General features: G+C 35.2%; 1 pseudogene; it reads right to left on the bottom strand.

Moving 5' to 3' along the window:
- Window positions 1–184: 184 nt before the first annotated feature.
- LOC113492569 lies at window positions 185–18,481 on the bottom strand (annotated as a pseudogene).
- Window positions 18,482–20,230: the final 1,749 nt, after the last annotated feature.

Below are 20,230 nucleotides of genomic sequence, written 5' to 3'. Positions count from 1 at the left end.
TTTATTTTAACAGTAGATCATAATTATAGTAATAATAAGCTTTGTTCTCTAGTTACAAAAATGATAAAATTTTAGCACGAATAGCCGTGTACAATGCCTAATCCACTGTTCGCGACGTATCGCGGCTTTATCCCAGCATAGGACAAACATTTGTGTGATTTTTGAACGCTTCTTCTGAGGGTTGTCTTAGCGGATGACACTTTTGTACGTTTGTGAAACCTTCCGAAGAACGGGTTAATTTATGCTAAATTACGGAAGTCGTTTGCAAGTCGCAATATCTGGTATATCCATACTAAATACTGCTTAACGATTGAACCTAAGGTGAACTGGTATTTTTTTTTGGAGGTAATTTTATTTATATATTTATTACTTAATTATATAATCCTTATAGTAAACACTCGTTTTTTTAATATTCTACTTAACTAATTTATTTTTGGTATGTAAATAATTGACATGACTAGAAAGGTCATATTAAGTGTTACCAATTTCTACTATTATTATGTATTTATGGTAGTCTTCCTATATCTTATTATAAGAAGTTGTTTATAGGTATTCCCCAGTCTTCCTTTATGATGTCTGATGCCTTTTCTGCGATCATGACGACGGCTGCGTGTGTGTGCGCGGCGGGGATCCGAGGCATGATGGAAGCGTCCGCGACACGAAGCCCGGCCACACCTTTGACTTGAAGCCTTGGTGTTACCACACTCGACGGATCATCTGCTGGCGCCATCTTGCAAGTTCCAACCTGGAAGTAAGAAAGGAATTTGTAAATGATGTTGGAAGTCGATAACAGAAGTACCTACTTAATATTCATTCATTGTCAGTCTCGACCCGTGTACAATGTCGTAATAATCCAGAAGAATCAGAAACAGATCACGTGATGAGGACTACAGGAGACTTCTCATGGTAAATATCGTAGAAATAATGAGATTCTCAGTTAATGGTATCTAAGTCTTTATACCTGTATTCTTTGCCCTGACGTACCTTAGGACCTCCTTCCACTTTTTCGCAATTGTCTATTTTGTCATAAACATCTGATCAACTGATCACTACCCCTGTTTTTAACAAATTTTTCGTAATAAGGACTACTTACTAACATGAGGTTAGAGATTTTTTTCTAATATGATACTTACTTGGTGGTCTAATGTGATAGAAGTCTGCATAATGGCGCACTCCCAGTATTCATCTGAGTCGAACAATAAGGACTCGCACCCAGGGAACGGTGTAGTGTGGAGTTTAGTTCCATAGCGCTGGAACGCTTTAGTACCTATTACTTTTTGTATCTGAGGAAATATAAATGCAAGAAATTATGAATAAATTACTTAAGGCTGAAAAAAAAAGATCCATCTTATAAAAAAAAGAACTAGAATAAAGTATGTGTCCTTAAAACCTTTATCAACGATCATGAAGAGATCGACGTAAAAAAAACCTTGTTTTCGAAGATAAAAACAATTCTCACCATGCGAACACCTTCGACCATAGTTTGTAAGTCGTTATTATCGGCGAAATAATTTAAATGTATTCTGGGATGGTCCGGTGAAATTCGGGCTGTTTAGCATTAGTCGACCGACACTGTTCGGTCGTATCAACACCGGGTTTATAACAAACGTGTTTTGCCGGACGCTGTACGGTAACGAACTATAAACCTTCCAGTACCAATCATCCGTTATTCCTGGAATATGAAACACAAACTTCATTTAATGTTAGTATAAAGACACGTTCCTAGTAATTAACGCGAGACGCAAACTCAGCTCATTAGTAAGGGTTCTGAGCCCGCAACTAGCCGGGCGTTCCAAAATGTATCTACGCATCAGTAAACCCTCTGAACTTTTAATGATAACTAGGTGAAATTAATGTTATTACTTTTACTTGGAATATTTACGGAAATGCTGTTAATTAGTTGGGTCGTATTGAACTTTATTTTTACGTTACTGTGTGCCGATTTTTGATAAAGGTTATAGTCTAAGATAATATGCAAATATGAATACATATTCATCGAAAGATCCCTCTTTGAGTTCAATGCTCGTTCTATTTTATTTTCCATATTGACCTATACCTTAAGGGTCAATAAATATACTGCAGAGTGATCTACTTCTTTTTTCTTGCTGTTATTGTTTGTACCTCTTCGATGAATACTGACCTAGCAGTGATCGTAGAATTCCTATAGCGTCACCAGCCAGAGAGCCTGCTCCCATGACAAGCTCGATGTCAGGGCGACTGGTATCTACATCTCGAGAGTGTTTCGTATGGACGAAGGCAAGACCAGGCAGCTCCGCCAGGCAGAGTTAAGGCCCACGCCCACTCATATACGCTGCTGCTGCGAACGGAGATGCGGCAGACATCTATGAAACAAATTGTGATTATCAGATAATCAGACACAAATACTAAAACAGCACTAGATTACTCAATTGAAATAATGTTTGAAGGTTCCCTTCGATTTCTATCCCAGTATCATATTCTGATTTACTACCATGCGAAATACTTTTAAGTATACCATACTTAACATAGCAATAAATATTACAAGCGAATGGCTGTAAAAAAAGTTATGCGATTGCGACTTAAGAGTGTCTTCCGTTTTTTCTTCGATTAAAAATGCAATCGTGGAGTTGTTTTACACTCACACAAGTTGGTTTACATAAAAAGTAGAAGCATCTTGTACCTCCAAATTTTGAGAGGGAAAAATATAGGGTAAAAGGATGGACCGAATTGTTCTCATGAACAATGAGGGTAGTGTTGGAGTATACAAAAGGTAGTCCCCAGAACCAAAATTGTAGGTATTGCATCTTCCAAAAATATTAAAGCCAAATTCTTTAGTGTCTGACTTGCATAAAATTTCGCAATATTTCCAAAGCCCAACGAAAACAATTTGTGACGACAACAAACAAGTTTAGAATAATTTTCTTGCTTTAAATCGGGTCAGCGCTTATGTACACCATTGTTCAGTTATGTTCAACACTTAAGGTCGAAATCTTCTTTTAAAAAGTTAACGACTTCATTAACTTACTTCAACGTGTAAAAACTTTTGAAATTTATATTTACATCGCCTGGGCATGCCGTGATATCTGATGCCTTATGTCTGGTTTATTACCTAGATGTTGTTTGGTTAGGTAAAAAGCATTAGATACTGAAACCCGTTATTATATGATCTGGAGAAAATAATTTGTAGAACACGCAACATACCTAATGATTTTTATCAGCTGATTTTTCAGCTATCTCTCCGTGATTTTTAAGAAAACAGTATTTTGTTTGTTTTTTTGCTTCCTGTACGACCAACTTCCGCGCCTAATTTTGCTCGGAGATGTTGTATTTAAACTTCACTAACATTTCAACGTTAGGGTTGTCGCAATTTTAATTAAATACGATGAGTTAAATCTTGTGCAACAAATTGTAACTACGCAAAAAAGCAAGTTGGCAGTTGCCCAAACTTATTTTACAACACATTATTACTATTTAAAATAAATAAATTGTCAGCTTTACCTGATTAAAAATAAAACGGAAAGGGCAAGGAATTATACGTTGTGTTGCGGTGGGTTTCAGAATCATTCTTATTTATTAGATTTCAATGGGATAAAGTACAATACTGTACTAACAGTTTGAGCATACTCCAGCAATCGATATAAAGCTGTTGGCACGATACGGAATCGCTGTTTATAGTTTATAAAAAAAGTTAAGCCTAAAAGGCATAAAATAATGTCGAAGTTCCAAGTATGCTTGGTATGGATTCCTTTTATTTTGCTTCGTGAATGGAGAATTATTCATCGCTATGGAGCGGGAAGCATTTTACGTTGAAAATGAACTTTGAAAATTGAATTGCAGATTTTTTTATTTAACAAAATATTGCAGTGAGAAGTTATTATAACTCAGTATATTGATATGCATTGTTTTTCATCGGCAGATGGAGATAGCCGCACAGCATATCCATAAATGTAATGCAAAAGTATTTCTGCCTGACTCCAATGCTTTCACGGCTAAAGTGCACAGTAAAACATTAAATATAAGATAGTCAGAAAGAAATTCATGTTCGAGTCCCCTTTTGTATATAACTGACGGTATGAAGTTTTTTAAAAAAATTGTGTAATCTAGAATTTATTGATGGATCTTCTTCTAAATAAATACATTTTATGCATATGAAAAAAAAACGTTTTGTTCCTCAGCTGTTCCAAACGTAAGGTTTTTGTTGAGTAGACACGTAAATTATGAATAAAATTTGAATGGATCACGTATGGGGTCAAGAATATACTTTAATTAAACTGCCAAAAATTATATCCTAGCCTTGGCAGCTAACAATGTAATCTGATCTGACTTGTTGATCTACTTAGTAAGTTAAACATGTTTGCCATGTTTTTATTTTGCAAGAAACGGGTTAGCTACGTATTACTTGACCTACATACGAGATATATGTGTGATTTGAAGCAGGTTCACAGGTCTTTGTTTGCCCGATTTTAAAGAAGTTTTCAATGACTTTTATTATGAATCATTGCTTTGTGTAGGTTTTATCAAAATTAATACCAGTTCATTCTTCAAACGAGGGGAAATCTTTAGAATTAAATCGTGTGTAAGTTACTAGGTAATTGATACAAACAACCAATACAAACATGTATGCTTTTTTGTACCTATATGCCTTTCATTGCCTAAACGGTACTTTGTATAAAAAGAGCAACTTACATCATTCATAGTCATTCCAGTCTGGTTTATGATGAAGGCGTTTCCAGAGAAAGTGACATGGTCCTGCAGGTTATATCCTACGGGCAGGTCCGCGATGGTAGGATAGATACCGATGTCATCCAAATGGTCCTTTGGTCCGACCCCAGATACCATTAGCAGCTGAGCAGAGCCTATAGCTCCGGCTGCTAGGACCACTTCGCGACGAGCTTTTACTTGAATCCTGTCAACAGAATAACAAATAAGTGATATTAGACTACTACAAAATTAGTCTAAAAAAATAGAAGTGTGGTACTTTAGATATATTGCATAAAATATGTTTGTTCTATGGGTTTAAGAAAATAGGCATGTATAGCCTGAAGCAAAATACTACTTATTAAAAATAATTGCCGTCATGTTACTTATACATTCGGCTTATTAAATATGAAGGTGGAGAAAATATCATGTTCGTAACTTATTAATATTTATGAAAGTATGAAGTACCTTTTATTTCGTTTCATAAATTCGACTCCGACGGCTGTGTTGGTTAAAGGATCAATTAAAATTTTCATTACTGTCGAGAACTTTGTAACTTTCAAGTTCGGTCTGAATCTTATTGGTTCTAAAAACGCCTTCGAAGAGCTGCATCTTCTACCTTTCCTCATGGTAGCCTGTGGTTTGGAGAAGCCGATGACTTTTTCTCCATTTGGATCCCTCCATTTATAACCTAATTCTTCCCCAGCTTGCTTAAACGGATTTTCGAGGGGCGAACGGTACGGGGCGTATTCAATATTTAAATATCCTCCAAGACCGTGATACGATGAATTCTGTAATTCTTTAATACCTACATTTTCAGATTTCTTAAAATAGGGTAATATTTCATCGTAGCTCCAGCCCGCATTACCCATTCTAGCCCAGTCATTGTAATCTTCGGGGTGGCCTCTTTGATATATTAAAAAGTTGAGTACGCTGCTGCCGCCGAGAACTCTACCTCGGGGCAGGAAGCAGACTTTTCCTCTTAAATCTCTGCATGCTTTGGGCTCTGGCATTGAATTGTAACCCCAGTTCATTGGAGTAAGTGAAAGGAATGGTGCGAAAATAGGAATGTCGGAGAAGAAATTTTCGTTGCCGCCAGCTTCTATTAGTAGGACTTTCCATTGCGGCACTTCTGTTAATCTATTAGCAAGTACGCATCCTGCTGAACCCGCTCCCACTACTATGAAATCGAATTCTTCTTGGTTTTCTGGCGTATAATCAGGGACAATACCTTCTCGAGGGTTTCTGGGTAAAGGTCGAAAAAGGTCAGTCCAGTAGTCGAGAAATCTTTGAGTGTTGAATGTTTGTGCTTCTACTGTCGCGATGCAAAAGAAGTAGACGAACCATCGCATGTTGTGTCCTTATGTACCTAAAACAAACGATTTACATAAAAAAAACATTCAACCTTATATTACATAAATCACAGCATTTACTTATACATTTATATAAGATTGTTTTATCCCTGAACTTCCAAATTGCTTAATGACAGAACTAGAACTTCTGTTCGAGCTTGTGGAACAGTATGTAAGGTAACGATCTAAATTCTCTTGACATTCACATAGTTACGACGAGATATTTCAAGGCCGGCATTTATCGCTCTGTAAGTCTATAGTATTTCTATAGAATACAAATCACATCGGTACCTTTTTGCTAGTGTAGGTGTTCTGTAGCTATTATTATTTGTGTTAAATAAAAGAGTTTTAATTATTTGTATCTTTGGATCTTGTCAACATAAAACTGATGGATGAAATATAATGGTTATCATGCTTGATCCTCATTTTTTGAGCGAATACTATAAATACCGTTTTTGATGAAGCCGTTAAGATTTCATTAGAAGACTGTACGAAAATCATCCCAATAGGATCATCATCTGTTTGGAGCGCAATGTTATTGTTATTTAAAAATACCTTCACTTTCTTCTCGACGAACTTGAAAATATAGGCAGAATGTATCCAGCGTGTGAGTTAAGATTGATCGTAATAAACAGTTTTCGGTGCACAGAGAAGGAATTGTGTCAATGGCCGTGTAGCACCAGATGATTGTACCCAACCCTTTGACACAATTCCTTAGTCGCAATTTACGACACCTTCAGAAAAAGTAATGACTTGCGCTTTATATGCACATATATTACGGGATAATAAAACATTTATTTATAAAGATTTATTCTGTTGTTTTATTTTTAAATTAATCTGTCCAGTTACGTTATCTTCCAGCTCACTTCACGAAGTTGTTTGAAGTACACCCTTAGCTATTCATATTTTATTTGCGAGCTGCGTTAAAACCTTATTATTTACAGAATATTTAGCTTGGAGTCGAATATCAGCCTAAAATGACTTGAGAATAGGGACAAATGTTAGTAGAATGTGTTTGATATTGTTCAAATTATGTCAGCCTTCCAAAATTAGTTTCCTTAGCGCGCCGTCGTCAAAGCATTCTTCGGGAATCCAATTACTTTTGTCTGTCTTTACTTAAATTTACATACGTGTAAGGTTAAAAGGGACATTGTATTATTGTTTGTTTTAATCCGACGGGTTTAGAATTATTTTCGTCTTCATTCATATTACTTTTGATGAGTGAAAAATTGGAGTTATTTATTATATAACTTTTATAAACATCCTAATAGTTTTTGTTTTACGCAGGTAGGTGCACCCTTCTATTAAAACTCTTCTAGTTATAGTTAAGTATATTAAAACGTGATTTATAAAATATTTGCCGCAACCATGACACGATGATCTTTGTATTATGGTATGGATTTATCTCTCTCGCTGAATTAATGACTTCGCCATAATACTGCCTCATAACTTCCATAACCTAAATTGCAAATGAGGTTTTTGGCCATCACCTAATACCTGAAGGATGATTGTCAGTCACGCCAGAGTAATGGTTAACATCCGAAGTCTCTTTGAATTTTTATTAAAAAAACGTGTGAATGATTCAACACTCAATTATTCCGGAATTTAATGCGTGACGCAAAACGCAGTGGAATTATACTATGTCATTTCATTTCACGGTTATTGATTTGAATATTTGTTTGTGGCCCTATTATTATATATTTACCTTGTTATTAGTTTGTTTTTATTTCGTAATTTTAGGCGAATGTATTTCGAAATTTTCCTTGATATTTTTGGTATTACTCCTGCACTCAGGAATTTAATCCTTGTGTTCCGGGGCGAAGTTTCACAAACATTCAATTCACATGTGCAAAGACACCCAGTCTCGGAACATGCTTGCTAAAGGCCTGTGTCGGGATCGAACTATCGAACCCGCCACTAGTCATACACTGGGTTTGGCGTGCTGGCCTATACCACTCGGCTATTCATGAAGTTCAGCTATTCTTGTTGTAGCCAGAGCTTGTAGGCAAGTTACATTTATTCTAGTGCAAACGCTTACAAATTGCTCAAATATATTGAACTGTAAATTCAAAATCATTTAACTTGTAGAAAAGGAATTTCATTCCAATACATATGAAGTATTCTATTCTATTACTATGAAAAAATATCTTGGCCCTCGGATACCGACAGGATACGTCCGTTTGGATACGAACCATTTACGCAAATTGCTTTCGTAACAAAGTGTGTTAGTAGTGTTTGTTATGTTAAATGCAAGGAGCAAGAACCCTATTAGCAAGTCACTTGGTCCATTGACAACGTCTGTTAACCTAAATTCATGTATTAAATACAAATATAAAGTGACTACCGCCACTTTGCGCCAGAATTTGAAACTTCTAATTTTCACTACTCCTTTTATACACAATGTGTCGTAGTTTAATTATTTTTTGAGATTTCTAATCAAAACTTTACAGAAGGAAGTTTATACACTTAGAAGAAAGCAAAATCAGTGCTGATTTTAATACTCATTTCCGAGGAAAGAAGCCGGAAGACAAATCACGAAAAGGAAATGTTATAGCAGTTGGAAGAAATGGTAGTCTGAAATCATCGACACTGCAATAAATAGCTCGTTCCATTTCTGCGTAGGAACTGTTCGATGCCCTGAGGGAAATTACTAAGCTGTTATTATTTCATTATATTGATTGCCAAAACAATATAAGTTAGATATCTTATGTTTTATATAAACTAAACTTATATGGTATAGTTTAATGGTATTCATGTACTAATCCCGAAGATTAAGGTTAGGCAAAAAAGTTTATATGTAATGAGATAGGAGTATCACAAAAATGATGGAACTGCTCTTGAAACGTACAAAGATATGGCGAAAGAGCAATTCTTTATATATAATCGTCAAAGTCTTAGACGATTAATTTTATAAGGTTGTTCCGATCGTTAAGTATTTGCCTCTTGTCATGTCTTGGCCTTTAGCATGGCATTTAAGTACACGTACTTATGTGGTTTTAATGCGCCCTTATAATTGCAAGTTAATGTTAAGATTAGGAGAGGCTGGCAATAACGAATGTTGTAGTAAAATATCCTGCTTAATGCTTTGATCAAACTTTTTTTAATTATAAACCAATTAACTATGATTATATTGTCTTTAACCCATGATGGAATAGAAGATATGCGTTATGGGTTCTTTTTTGAGCAGTCTGTCTTTCAAATAATAATGATAATGGCCTCATATATTATTAAGAGATATCTAATTTGCTCTTGTTTATTGGTCTCCTTCATTGTTTTATAGTAAACTTTGTCAGCTGTTAGTGAGGTAGCGTTAATTTGAAGCCTGCGATTTTGCAGCGCCACCATGATAGGTCATTATTTGTAACCCATCTCGACTGAAGGTTGTTCCGTATTCAAAGGCTCAAAACGAAACCCTATTACTAAGACTCCGCTGTTTGTCTGCCCGTTTTTCATCAGGCTGTATCTCATAAAACAAAGAGTTCAAATTCTCAATGCTTATGAGAAATCAGGTAATTAATTTGTCGCGTGAGCACTTATATCGTGAATTGTTTTTTTTTCGTCCATTCGTCCGAATGTCTCAATTTTACGAGTCTTAAGATTCGCAATCGATCGGTTTTTATTTCAGGGATTTTAATCTACTGATTTCTAGTCGACAAAATTGTAGCAAGTAGTTGATTACTATTTTCTTGACCTTTAGTGTCACGCCAACTTTTCTTTAGCAAAGTAGAATAGTAGATGTGCCATTTTGTTCTTTAAATGTACTTGGATTGTTCTTCACCTTCCACATTCAGTGGCATTCCATTAGCTAGCCATGATAAGAATATATATAATTGGGTTGAGTCTTAACCCCTTCCTGGGTCGTTTTTCGTTAATTGAAGTCAGAGATGATTCATGGGAAAAACTATTTGTACATAAATTCGAAGGTCGGACGATGACTGTGACAGTGACACGAATTACAAATGAAGGCAGATTTAACGTAACACATTACATGACAGAAATCTCAAAGTAAATCGTTTATCCAAGTGATTCATGGATCATCGTAGAGAAATAAATTAAACTACTTTCTGTTCTTGATAAATGCAGTTCTCCAAAAGCTTTGATAAATTGCAAGGGTGAGACCCTTACTGAAGGCGTCAATTTATTTTAATGCCACTTTTAAAAGCCGTGCTAAATCTTTAGTTATTTATGATTTTCCTTATAATATACATCAATTTTTGTCATCAGATATTTATAAGAGTCTTTTTCACCTGCTCAGAATCCAGAAATTCTGATCTTTTGAAGTTAGTTTTTTTTTTTATTCCTTTTTTTATTTCAACAGAAAAAATAATTTATAAAGAGCATTGATTAAGACATCAGTAAATAAAAACATCCGTAGGAAGCTCATTCTAAAAATAGATAAATGGAATGATATTATCATTTAAATGAATGTTATTGTAAAATCGTTCACGTAATCTCATAGCTTTGTCCTTGATAGGCGTAAGTGATGAAACTATCTGTAGGCCGGCCACGACTAGGTATGTTCTATACCGAGAATATAACATACCCACTTGTCTTTATAAAGTTATACATATAGTTGTTGTAAGGTATAGATTAGTAACAACTGGCAATCAGTTGAAGAATGTTTAGTTTTGACCCTTAAACGGTTAAATGTTCAAAGTTTGGGCGCAAGCGCAGAGTTCAGATGATGACAATGATGTCAGAAAATTGTATATGAGGTTGTATCTCTATCCGTTATTTCGAATGTTGTGTTTATATAAACACATAAGTGCATTAAATTCTGTCGCACATACTCATATTTGACGATCCTTAGCTTGAATGTCAAGCACATTATAAACCAATATCTGCGTACTGAGGTCGCTAATTCTAACTTTACATCACATTACTTATTCATCGTTTCGCATTAATACGACGAGTAGAATGTTTTGTTGGCAGCCATTTCAGTATGTTTGTATTGGAAATAATTGATGAAACTTTCACATTGTTTTATGCACGAAGCCTGCAGTTACGGAACTATTCAGGTTATTATCCGGAAACTAGTTTTGACCTAACACCAGCATGTATTGTTATAGCTGAGATAAAGCCCACCTCTTGTGACCGTACGTGTTTCAGGGAGCTTATAACCTCCACTTAAGTCAGACTTAGCAGTCGTGGAAGCGAGACAGCGCTATGCTCCACATATAGCGTTGTCTCACTTTATCAACCTCAAGAGTTTTACTTCAAGAGGTGGTATTAGGTCCCCTCAGGCCTGGCTGTTGCGCTTCACATTCTTGGAATCTTGCTAAACTTTCCACAAAGACGGTAGGTTACGTATTCACAGATTTCACACATGAATTTTTAAGGAGGGTGTGACATTACTCCCATAAATAACCAGAGCTATACCGTATTTCAGCTAGCCTACGAGTTACACCTCTGCTTACTGTTAAAAAATGAAAATTTACTGGCTTCTTGAGAAACAAGCGCCTTAAAGTATTTCCATTAAGACTGGAATTGGGATACGTGATTGTGTAGGCACGTATGAAGGCGCAGTTACCAGCTGAAGGACCAAGTAAATCCTTATTTAAATCTTGACTACTGCCACCACGCAATTTAGTGTTGCAGTTGTAAAAGCGTGACAGCGAATGAAATGACTTGAGGCGGTAAAGCGCTATCCCGCTTCCTCGGCCGCAAGCGTTACTTTATAAGACAGTGGTAGAGCCCAAGTTCTCGTTGCAAAGGCAATGCACAACATTGAGTGTACGTAAAAAGTTGCTTAGTTCGCTCTGACTTTCGAATCAACTAATTGTGTTTATTTTATCTTGGATCTTTAATACGATACTTTGTTATTTGTAACGAGGTTAAAAGTTGTAATATGATCGTTTGACGAACACTTAAACCCGTTTATGTTATTAATATTGTTAATACTTGATACCAGTGTTGTGGTTTTACCGTGATATCTATATCTATAGGACGGATATACGAGGAAGGCTTTAGGCTATAAACCATCATGCAGCGACTAATAGAAGCTAAGATACAATGGAAAATGTGAAAAAAACCGGACAGGTTTACCTAAATCATAAATTATATCTTCTACCCACGGGGACGAAGTCGCGGGCAACAGCTACTCTTAAATATAGGTCCAAAAGGCCGTAAATATGTATCATCGCACGAACAGGAATAACCACAATCGTGTCGGTATTGTTAATCAATTATCACCTGTTTAAAATAGCAATGGAAACGTCATCACCGAACTGTGACAAAGCAATTTTCTCAATGATGTGTGAATTTAGTACTAGGTCACCGTAATGAACTATAAACAATTTTACAATCCTTTTTTACTGTTCCTTTTGTCAGAAATAAAGATAAATGTGATTCGTACCGATTCAGAAGTAACTGTTAAAATGAATAAACTAGGCACTAGTTTTATCTGGTTCAAATGGAAGCTTGTGCAAGTTTTAAGACGAATTTAAAATTCCAGACGGTGCAGTGACGTCATAAGGCAGGTGCTGAAAATGTACAATTGACAAGAAAGTATTATTTAACTGGTTCTTTGCACCATTATTTTTTTCTATACATTTCAGGAGTTGGATATTTTACTTTTTCTGTGAGGTCAAAAAAATTGTTGAAAAAATATTAAATGAAAACAAGTAAGTAATTAACAAGTAAATTTCACTGTTACGAAATATAATAGCTCGGGGCGTAAAATGCAAATTCTACAAGCGTACAAAAATAATTACAATCCGTTTAACTGTTATGTTGTTATGAAGTAACGAAACGAGAATTCATTTTCGTAACTTACGTTTTTACATTTGAGATAACGCGAACTAGTTTCTTGATCTTGACCAACATTCTGTCAAACCGTTTGTCGATTGTTTGACGGAGTTAAGAAGTTAGTTAGGGGTGGTGGGAAGAAAAGTGGGTAAAGGGGGCGGGTAACTGTCAATCCTTAATCGACGACCTGATAAATGGCGTCAAAGATAATTATCACGTCTAACTTCATATTGTTTAGTAATAATTTGATAACTGACAGTGTACAAGTATTTAAATAGAAATTCTCTTTTGAGTATCGAAACGTCGATCCTCGCGTTGAGGATATTTAAGGATCAAGAATAGCCGATAGGGATGGGATGAGTCAATAAATTAGCCCAAAATCTGAAAAGCTTTTCTTGTGTACATGGCCGTTTAGTGGGTGTGTAAAAAGATTTTTAGTATCGAATAAACTTGAGAACGCTTAGCTAAGTTTTATTTTTAGAAATCAATTATGTTTTCATACTTTTGAAATTCCTTTCAAATTCAGGTCTGATTCCAAAAATCCTATATCAATCAACGTTGTATTAAATGATAATATCATCAAAGCATTCCGCTTTTGTGAGAGCTTTTTGCCTTAAAATAAGTTAACTAAGCATGAAATCAAGTCTAGAATCAAACGCCTGAAAAATATCCGAACATACCTTTTTGACGTAGGCTTAATAAAGTTCAGATTCATATAAAATGTATACCTAGGCCGGCTTCTTAGCCAGCGGCGGGTGTCATGAGGAACGTAGTGATTTCGGAGTCTAGCTACGTTAATACTTTAGGGTTGACCCATAACATATTTTGTAATATAGGTTGAAAAAACTTATGGAGTAAAATAATTTATTCTGCAAGTATCACTTTTATATTTTTTTGAGAACTCTAGAGTTGAAATTTCCTGTCTTACTATCCTGAGAAGGAATGTCAACACAAACTCAGAAGTCTTAAGTGGTGGTCTCTTAACATCTTCAAAATAAAACAAACAGATACTCCTAATATTTAAGCAATTTTTAAAGGACAAGAGTTTTCGTTAAGTGTTTATAAATATTCTGAAGACATTTTAACTAAATGGGAGACAACCCTACTGATCTAGCGAATCGAAAAGATTATAAAAGATGAATATGATTAAGTGAATGAAATTAAACGTCGCGCGTTAATAGGTAATGTAAAGGTATGTCTGATCTTATACTGCCTACCACTTCTACCATGGAAAAGGGTTGCCGCTCCACGAAGTATAGAGCGCTGTCACGTCGCGAGTTCGGTCCCCAGCCCGTAAGACAGGCTTTTGTATGGTCCAGGAAGGCAACTTGAATGTTTATGAGAGCCCCTTAATTTCTAGATTGTAGATTAAATTCCATGAAGCTTTTAAAAAAGACTATCGGTAACAGGTCCCCTTATTTTAAGTATTTTATTTAAATCCGTTACTTAAAAAAGTGGTAATATTATTATACTATCTATTTTGAATTAATTGTTTTAGATAGATTCTCATACTTGCCTAGTGTCTTTCGTAAACCAACCCAATCTTATGTCCGATTAAACGCTTTGCCCTCAAAATTGCCTCCATACATATTGTATGAAAGGAGTTACTTATGTGATCTTGCTTGCGAGTATGTTTGCTAAACGGGTTTATTCGTTGCAAAACGATTGGCGGTAATTTCGACACTGGAATCTAAATAACGCAAGCAAGACAAGTACCAAACAGTTAAGTGTAGGGCAAGTTAAAAGAAAACACAACATTGCACTCAATATTACGATACACGTGGTAACCTTGTTGACGGTCGAAAAGCGTACACAAAATAACTAATGATTAAGTAACCGTGGTCAGTTAGAAGAATCAGTTATATCAGAGGTCAACTACTTAATATGCATAATATATCTGTTTTTAATCGCCTCGCTTTAATCTCAGGCATTTTATCATCTGTTTGTTAATTCAATTTCCATTGTCAATAACACGTGGAAATTTAATACGCTTTCGAGGACGTAACCTCAAATAATAACAAAATATTTTAACACAATTTGAATTAATTAAACTATTCATGTCAGTAATTTAATTTGTAGTTGTAGAATATTTGGCTTTTATTTCGTTGAAATTTAAGCTGACATTGTGGACAGCCGACAGGGTTCGTTTGGCCCTGAGCCAGGTTATAACGGGGTTGTAGAGCGATTTAACAAAAAATGTTTTATTAAATACGGAAAAAAGGTTTTGTCTCTTTGTTTCCACGTATATACCTACTAAACATAGGGCAATCATTTAAAAGTTGCAGTAAAGATTCGCCAGTTAGATGTATAATTTGAAGCTACGTGAATTATCCAAGAGACATTTTACCGTTTTAAAGTGTAAACGGAATCCTATTACTATTATCCTATTACTGTCTGTCTGTATTCTCCGTACGGACATCTGTCCGTTTGTCACCTTCTGAAATGAACTGAAATTTTCACAGAATATAGATTTCTTCTGCCGCTACGAATACCTACATTTATTTATTTATTTACATCTACATCATCAAAAATCACAGTTTAACCAACGAATTGATTCAGTCATTTTGAGGGACCATTTAAAAAAAAATTGCTATACCTTTATTGCGGAACCCTCAGTCTGGGGAGTCCGAATCGCACGTGACTGCTTTTTTCTACATTCATGCAATTTTTGTCTTCCTTAACGCATTATATCCCAGTAGAGATAAAACGTGTCGACGGGGTGTACGTTCATGTATCGTAAAGTAATTTAAACATGTGTCGCACGTTAAAGGCCCGGGTTTAAGAGATCGAGAGTATTTTGCAGAGCACTTTGACGTATACGTGATAGCAGAAATATTCACTTTTGCGCAAACGTTAGAAACTCTACAGGAAAGCGGATAATTTATTTTAGCTAGCACTTAAATACTTTGAGGAATTGATTAACACATAGGCATGTGTTAATAAGATATTTATTTTATGACGTTCAAAAGATAAATATGGACATTTAATGAGGTAGTCTATAAGGTAAACAAGTACATTTCATAAAGATGGAAAACAGTAGTCCATTACCGTAGTGATAAATTGTTTAAATCAATATTTGTGTAATGCTTTAGTGCTAATAAATACTTTTATAAAATTTATTATGTCATATCAAGTTCCCCAACGCAAAAATAGGGGTGTTATATGTTTGACGTATCTGTCTGTCTGTGGCATCATAACTCCCGAACGTACTGAGCGATTTCAATTTAGTTATTTTTTTGTATAAAAGGCGAATTAGTTACGAATTGTCTTAGACATGTTTGTGGGGATCTTTGCATTTTAAGAGTTCTGGGGAGAGCGAGTTTTATAAATGTAGTATGTTATTAGTATTAAGTTAAATAAACGCTTTCACGTTTATTGAAAGCGATATTTTTGAGGGCAGTTTTGATGGCTCTCGGTGCCTTTGTAGAACAAGAGAAGGTTTTGCAAGGTTTCGCTAAAGTATAATGCTAAAAATAGTATATTTCGCAACTACGTTTCAATTCACAGGATATGCCTTAGGCCTTAAATGTCAGCATGTTTAATGCGAATATTTGCTTGGTATCATCTAGGCACTATTTGGTTGTAGATGTCCTTATACTCTTGCATGCATTCTTGTAAACCATAGCTTTAACATAAAGCAACTTTAGCATATCACGATATTTAGCTGTTTCTCGTTCGCCTTTTACATTGAATTTATGGGAAGTAGTTCTTGGTAAATTGACTTGGGCTTGGGCTTGGGATATAAAACGGTTAGCAAGAAAAGTGTTTAACTTAATCAAATTTTATTTAAAACTAGCTGTTGCCCGCGACTTCGTCCCCGTGGGTAGAAGATATAAGTTTTGATTTATACCCGCCCTGTTTTTTTTCACATTTTCTATTGTATCTTCGCTCCTATTAGTCGCAGCCTTCCTCGATGAATGGTTTATTCAACACAAAAACAATTTTTCAATTTGGACCAGTAGTTCCTGAGATTAGCGCGTTCAAACAAACAAACGCTTCAGCTTTATATATTAGTATAGAGTATAGATGAACACAGTCAACTTCAAATGACGACGAATCAGATATGGCCGAATAGTTGAAGTCACCACGAAAAACGCGGGTTCGATCATACATGAAAAGCGTTTGTGTGTTTGACCATGTGCTTTTTCTTCATTAAAGAAAGTTAAATGAACACCTATTCTTACATGTAGCTGGGAAATACTGGCACTTTGTATATCTTATTGTATTGACCGACTTCTGGTGCTAACAGCACTGTATTCATGTAGGCTTTGTTCCTTCTAACTATTTTGATTGATTCGTGACCTTGGCCTTAGGCTTATTGATCATTTATTATGCGAATGGCCTTTCTCATTTGAAATGTGATTCCAACACGCATTGAAAGATGCCAGTCATCATTACTATATGTAACTTGCACTAATCCACAGCAATATTTAAATTGAAGGTTTAGGTGATTACTCATTTAAAGAAAATATCTTACGCAGTCTTCTATTTGAATAACGTATTAAGTTTACTTTGACACTTGTGCGTAACAAATTCTAATCACGCAATAAATATCATTATATGGTGTATAGTCATATAGGAAAATACCTGGTTATATCGATTAGTTGTAATCGATTGTCTAAACGTTATTGATAAATTTCTTACAACATTTGTATCAGACTTTCGTTATTTTAGGCAATGCTATTACTTAAGTCAATGTTTTCGTGAATTGTGAACGAAAAATGTAAAGAGGTTTTAACCAATAAGTTTACATTAGGTAAATGTCGTAAGGTAACTCAATAGTGGATTTATAGAGAGTTAAGCAATTATGCCCAAGTACGGATCCTACGTTGGTATGTTAATTGTGTTTACGTTTTGATTCGATTTGTGTTACGTGATGCAAGTAGATATAAATGATTGATGGTGAACCGAATTCGTTCTGACAAGCATGTTATTCTAGGTCGGTGTTGAGTAACTTTGTTTGTATCAATAACATTTTTTCCGTGTGTAATTAATTATCTAGTATGTGTAATTGAAATTTCTTTGAGATATTTTTGTTCACGTTTAATCTTAATTAAATTAGAACGAATAACTTTATAAAAAAAAAACGAAAATTCTGAAAAAAAACACTGAAAAACTCACCGCATTCAAACAGTCCAAAAAAATTTCAGGAAAACCTGAACGAAAATATCACAGCACTGGCACAGTTTAGCAGTTCACATAACATGGTCTAACTAGCTGAGTAAACGAGCACAGTTTAGTGTTGTAGTGGGTTCGCATGATCATACATGAGCGGATGCACGCATGCATCGGTCCTCGTCGAGTAGGTACGGCCGGGGTATTGGCGGCGCGCGCACCTCACGCAATATAAACTATGGTCGGGCGACACTCGGCCTTGCCACTGGACCAGTAATTGTGGTGTCTCAGTTTCTTCGATCGCTACATTTTGCCACAAACGTTGCCATTGAACTCCAAGTTCGAATTGCGTCACTGAAAAGTATTTAATTGTGGATTTTGAACGGGCTGTTTAGGTGACCTTCAAAATTAAAATTCTTTTTAATTATTGTTGTACTTGTGAATTAGTGTCTCAATTACGTTGTTGTAAACAAAGTGCAAGTTGTTTTACATAACTCAAAACAATAAGCCTTTTGCAGATAGATTTAATGGAAATACATCATCTGTGTCACCACTAAAATTGCAACTCTCCAGCATTCACGAGATACAGTAAAGTTTGTTGTCAGACGGACAGTCAGACGGCGAGGCCTTAGTAATTCGGTTTACTTTGGGTACGGATCCCGAAAAATGAAAAATGATTTTCCTGTTTTATGACGCTCTGTAGAAGAATACATATGTATATAGTAACCTTACCTACTTTAAATTTCGTCCGTGCACGGGAAAGTCCTTACAAAGACTGGGAGTCCCCTGTCCCCGCTTCTTATAAATAAATTTCTCCTTTTATTTTTCTTTGATCGGATGACTTGTTTATTCCTGTGAAGGTGGAGGCGAAGTTATCTGTTATTTTATTAGCTTTATTAAAAGTGCGCTTGGGGTTATAATAAAAGTTTGTTGATGTTGATCATCAAGATTATTGTTCTTATTATTTATCGCACAAAAAAATATAATTCTGTTATTCATTGTGAAGGCAAAAAAAATTTTATAGCCTGCTTGTTATTGATATGATCTTTTGAGAGCGTGAGACTGAGATTATATATTACACGTAAAATAATAATCATTGTTTTTCAGAGCATCTGATTAATACTTAATATTAATTAAACTATTGTATTCATTGAATAAACGTAAAGTTGATGTTGAATTTTTGACCTTTGCAACTAGAGTCATTACTGTAACGTTTAAAAAGTACCTGGAAAACAGCCTATTTGAAATTAAAAACTATTGCTTATTATCTGATTTACGTATCTATAATTTTCTTTTAACTCGTAAAAGTCACTTGAACAAAAACAACTCGAACAAAATTACAAGCCGAAATGAAGTATTGTCACAGAACAAAAATAAATAATTTCCTAACTCCCCTCGAGATTCTATGATTGAAGGTAAGTGGAGAAAAGTATAGTTGATTTAATTATCACCTTGCCAGTAAAACGTTGTTATGGAACTATAGCCAAGTCGGACGAAAGTCAGTCAAGTAACCGCTCCGGCCAAATTTAAGTTCAACCCATCACTGATTTGGAAGTTTGTCTGCTCTCCTATAAAATAAATGTCAGAACTTACTAATCGTAGTTTAAATAATCTTCAAGTCGTTAACTGCAACTTAGTTTGCTAAGTGAAAAGGTATGTCTCCGTGTTCCCTTCGTCGTTGCGGTAATAACTTATTTTAAAGTCTTTATGCATGCCTCAAAGTGGCTCGCTGGCGGACATGACGTTGGATAATTAAATTCTTCTAGAAATAACAAAAGCGGTTGGTGGTTGAAGATGCAGCTTTTTTAATAATAGATCCTTTTGTAAAAAAAATGGTATGCAACTCATTCGATATTGGTCGTCGCGGTTACTAGTTCCTCGATAGAGTTTTAACACAATATGTGCGATGAAACATCTAATGAGTTGTCTGGGCAAAACTAACAGATTTCAAAATATTTATCTATAATTTGGTATCGATTATGTTGGTTAGGATTCAATAAACACTTAATAAAATAATATTTATCTGCACTATTTTTTAAACCTTTTTTTGTAGCACAATTAGACTCACAGCGTTCGAAAAAGTACCTAAGTTTCATCAAAAATAATATTCTACGAATTTCAAGTAGCTGTTCAAAATTAGTTGATTAATGTGGTCTCGCGACAAGTGTTTTATAAAATGATGTTTAATAACTCGTAAAGAGCGGTGTCTAACACATCTCCTGTCACGGTCTCCTTTCAGACTGTCCACATCCATTCACAGTCACGATCTGTGTGTCCGTGAATAAATTTTGTCTCCTCGGCAGTCCCCTGGGGTGACAATAAACGTACCGTGTTTATGT

The sequence above is a fragment of the Trichoplusia ni genome, chromosome 4 (genome assembly GCF_003590095.1).
Source record: "Trichoplusia ni isolate ovarian cell line Hi5 chromosome 4, tn1, whole genome shotgun sequence".
Classification (NCBI taxonomy): Eukaryota; Metazoa; Arthropoda; class Insecta; order Lepidoptera; family Noctuidae; genus Trichoplusia; species Trichoplusia ni.
This window is presented reverse-complemented; position numbering and strand designations above follow the sequence as displayed.